Source organism: Pinus tabuliformis, chromosome 8, assembly GCF_031772625.1.
Source record: "Pinus tabuliformis cultivar Carrire ecotype Pingquan chromosome 8, CPIR1, whole genome shotgun sequence".
NCBI classification, from domain to species: domain Eukaryota; kingdom Viridiplantae; phylum Streptophyta; class Pinopsida; order Pinales; family Pinaceae; genus Pinus; species Pinus tabuliformis.
The window spans coordinates 1,543,535,396-1,543,540,304 of record NC_142294.1 but is presented as its reverse complement, the minus strand read 5'-3'; the positions used below and the strand labels follow the sequence as shown (position 1 = coordinate 1,543,540,304).

The window sequence follows — 4,909 nt, the reverse complement described above, 5'->3', positions numbered from 1 at the left end:
TCTATAATTACAGTAGCATGCTTGGTTTGTTAATCAAGGTTGTCATTGATGACAATATGGAATTATCGAGATGGAAAATATTCTTATGATTCATAACCCTAACCCTAGCCTTACTAAACCCTAATCCTATGTGCATACCCTACAACGGATCCCTACATATGAAGCCCTAAAATAAGAAACCCTAGCATGATTAAAAATGAAAAAAGCCTAGCCTTTATTTATAAAACCCTAATGGCTAATGAAAACCCTATTATGCTACAAACTTATAACCATAACCCTAAAGCATATTAATAAAAGGATACACTAATAAAAGTAGTATTGACGGGTTATAAAGACAAGAATAAACAAGTTTGCGTTGCACACGGCATACCTGCCGAAAATAGCTTGTATATTAACTTGGATTGAAATAATAAGCGAAGTCGATTGACCAAGTTCAAAAGAAGCATAGGACACATGACTAACAAAGTATTAGTTTCCAGTTTGACCATACATTGCTAGTCTTCCGCTCAGCTGCTTCTTAGACTGGAACTTCATTAGTCCAGTCAATAAATCCAAAGATCCTGCACTTGTGGAAAGCTCAGCACCTGCACCATTTGCAGAGCAAGATGGAGGGCCAACTAATAGCATAAAAGCAAATCACAGAAGACGCAAGACTGCAATGGTAGCTCTCCAAATCTTGTAGAACAACACGAGGTAAACAGTCAGGCTATGGAAAAGCAGAATTTGCTGGCAGAATGTTGCTCAATAGGTGATACATTATCTCATATGACTCACTTTCCCCTGGAAGATACAATATAAATAGTAATTTAAGATAGTTCTCGAATCTGAAGTGTTTCGCCTCCCTTAAGGTTTGATAATTCACTGTTAGGTTTGATAATTCATTGTTTCCATTATACCAAGGTTGCTAACTCTAATCAGAACTATAGTACACCAAATAACGAAATAAATAACAAAGTTCATTTTTATGTAAAGAATATGATATGCAGTGTCATAAACATTGCGTTCATTCTTATTCTGAGAATGAGAAACCTTGATACCAGTGCATATGACATAACGAAATAAATAACAAAGTTCATTTTTATGTAAAGAATATGATATGCAGTGACATAAACATTGCGTTCATTCTTATGTTGAGAATGAGAAACCTTGATACCAGTGCATATGACATATTGTTAAGCCGCCCATATCTCACTTACAATATCTAGTTTTTTATAATTGGTATGACTGGAACTCTAATACAAAATTCAGTTTTGTATAATTGGTATAACTGGAACTCTAATACATAATTTTGGTTACATATAAGCATTAATACAAAATTCAGTTTTGTATAATTGGTATAACTGGAACTCTAATACATAATTTTGGTTACATATAAGCATTAATACAAAATTCAGTTTTGTATAATTGGTATAACTGGAACTCTAATACATAATTTTGGTTGCATATAAGCATGAATTCTTCAGAACCCTTTTTATTTAACCATGTTTAAATTTACCACATACTGTTCTAGTACAGAAGTTAGTTTTGTATAATTGGTATAACTACAACTCTAATACTAATATAGAATTTAGGTTAGGTTGCATATAAGCATGAATTCTTCAAGACCCTTTAGACCCTTTTTATTTAACCATGTTTAAATTTACCACATACTATTATTGTACAAAATTTAGTTTTTTTATTTAACCATGTTTAAATTATGGTTTTTTTATTTAACCATGTTTAAATTTACCATAATTTAGTTTTTTTATTTAACCATGTTTAAATTTACCACATACTATTATTTAGTTTTGTATAATTGGTATAACTGGAACTCTAATACTAATAGATAATTTAGGCAATCTATTAGGCTGCATATAAGCATGAATTCTTCGTGACCCTTTTTATTTAACAATGTTTAAATTTACTAGAAAACAGTGTTTGTTTGTCAAATGGAGACCATGTTGATAATACATTTTTGGCAGACCATGTTGACAATGCATTTACATGTATTTAATATGAGATGAATTGTAAAAAATAGGGAAAAAAAAACCAAAAACGTGGAAGCCTGGAAGCCTGCACTCCTTTCCCAGAGTTGTAGAAAAATGACTGCAAGGGGACAATCCAAAGAGAAATCACCTTTCTCTTCAATCGATCATTTCCAAATACATCTTGGATATACATTCATTCATAACAATATACAAATTCAAGCAACCTTCCCTTTGGTTCCCACCATTGTCAATCTTCATCGATCCAATCACCATAGATTCTGCTAATATTTTAAGGTAATGTATTCACCCTTATCTCCCTTCTATGGTTCCCATGTATTAGTTACAATGAGAACTTTTCCTAATCGGTTTCGAAGTTCTCATGGATTTAGACATTATACATCCCCTCCTACAGGGGGTTTTCCCCTACTTAACGTAAACCTGTGAATTTCCACCAACGAGTTCAACCTCTGTCTTGTGACATGTCATTAATCTATTATGCAAACAGTCATTAATCTTTCATGCAAAAGAAACATGCTCTTTAACTGTTTCTATTTTTTAAAAGCATTTTGAACTTGCTCCTCACTATATTTACATACTATTTTCAATAATACCAAGTAATGTCTTATCAAGGGATCCAATAACTTGGTGGTATATGATAAAGGGACCACCATACTTTGTGAACGCTGTGGTCTTAACGACCAAAAATGTTAGTGACTCTGCTGGACTGTCAAGTGCCCAAAGATCTCACAAAAATTTGATCACATTTAAGTTAGCGTGTCACAGAAATATGACGGGAAATACTGTTTGAACAACAATTATCCATTCCATAAATGAAATATGAAGAGATGCTGAAGTTTTTTATTCAACAATTAACAAGGGAAACAATAGTTTCCTGGGTACAGATATGTGCACAGATACGGATACGGTAAATTCTTAGAACACTCTACATATAATTAGGATAGATCAAATCTTATTTGGATATTGCAAGGAACATTCCCACATGAAAATCCCCCAGGGACTCACTCGTTTGATGAATGGAACCTCAGGTAAATGCTTGTGGCAGACATGTACACCTAGCCCCAAGTGACTTAGGTGGCTTTGACCTTGTAACCTCCTTGGCGAACGGATGTTAGGCATATGGCAAGTCAAACCGCTTGGACTAATCCTTGTGCCTACACAAAATAATGCACTCACAACACTCAACGTATTGAGAGTTTGCCTGTTTGGAGAACCGTAAACTATCTTGCAGCCCCAAATTTTCAATATGCCATTCATGAATTTTGTAATAAAGCTGAAATGAGATGTGGTAGACATAATAGCATTAGGCATTAATCCATCAGATTTTTAAGGGGTCCCATAAAAACATTCTTGGCTCTGAATTTATCCACATTTTTTTCAAAATCCGCATTCTAGGTTAGAGAAAAAAGCATGACAAAGTTGCAGTCTTATCTGACGTCCAAAACATCAATACTAATAGGCATAACACTAACCAAAAGGACATCAATACTAATAGGCATAACACTAACCAAAAAGCAGCCAAAAGTTAAGATACTGCTAGACTACAATTGCTTTGAAAAAGGCATTCCAATTCAACTCTACATCTGAAAATATGAGAGAATATTTAGTAGAAACATCTCCAAGGAAAGGATTTTAAGACAACATAGCACCTAGAGATAACAAGCAATCATATTATTAGAGAAATGTACATAGAAATTCAAAGTATTTGACCACACAGATTTCTGAGAACTCACTAATAGATGCAAATAAAAGCCCACAACGCTTTCTGATAACTGACCTAATAGAGGCATATAAAAGCCAACTAATCCTCTCTGCCATTTGATAATCAAGAAATTAACAACTGGCAAAATTTATTATCCTTTTAAATTCCAGAGCATCTACTGGCCCAATTTATGTTTAATGATCATCAAATATCAATTCTCTGATCATCAAATATCAAGTCTTGGACGAATCAGTGAGGGTGGCTTTTACAGATTGTTAGAAGATCCAATGAAATGACAATCTATGTGAGCTTTGGCAGAGAAGATTCAGTCACCTAAATTTTGGTTCCTTACCTCTTCTGATGGACATCGTGATTGGATTCCCCGACTTCAGAGCTTTGGTCAAGTTAGAAATGTTGTGTTTCTAATATGATGTTGCAAAGTCTCCATTCTTTAAACCCTCGACGCTCTCCGCAAGTTTCCTAAGCTCTGTACAAAAATACACCAGCTAGAAAGGTATAAAGATATATACCATGCATTATTTATTTCAACTTTCATGTAATTCATGAAAAAATAAGGTGAAAAGGGAAAGCTTACCGTGAGGATAACGAAAATTGTCTCCGTTCGAGTAGGTGCCCGTTGCCTCCGACTCATAACAGACGAACGGATTCTTATAAATCGGTCTCTGCAAAACCCCCTCGCTGTTGCCACTCGTTGTGGCGACATTTATCATGTCGTTGTCCCTCGACACTGAATCGTTTCCACGGAGTCTCTTTGAATTTCCTGCTCATCTCAGGCACCAATTCGCTGAAAATTTGCGAGAAGCTGCCTTAGTGCTTCTCTTTTATGGATAAATCTATTGGATTTGAAATGTCACTTGCCTACCCTAAACTTGAATCACATCTGAGTTTTGTGAAAAACTCTAGCAGAACCACCGTGGATGATATATGTCCTTTGGCCCTGGAATTCATTGTCCTTTTGCAAGAAACTGCATCTACTCGCCTTTATCATGCTCTAGCCACGGGTCGTTGGCCGGACAACGTGCCAACTGCCACATGCCAACAGTCACATACACATGTAGGGGCGCATGGAAGCACACCATCATGTGGCAAAGCATACCAAATAATGTCGAAAATCATAACAAATAGATGTGGAAAGTAGTTAACATAAAATGTTATGTTTTAATGTTGGCTTTAAAGCTAGCATTAATCAGCTTTAGGGTCG

The 4,909-nt window shown here is 35.1% G+C and overlaps 1 long non-coding RNA gene across 1 annotated transcript; it reads right to left on the bottom strand.

Moving 5' to 3' along the window:
* Nucleotides 1-3,944: 3,944 nt before the first annotated feature.
* On the bottom strand, nt 3,945-4,492 carry LOC149241823 (uncharacterized). The gene is made up of 2 exons (XR_016245656.1): nt 4,283-4,492; nt 3,945-4,174 (listed from the first exon to the last, which is right to left on the bottom strand). It is a non-coding gene; the product is annotated as an uncharacterized LOC149241823 (long non-coding RNA).
* Nucleotides 4,493-4,909: the final 417 nt, after the last annotated feature.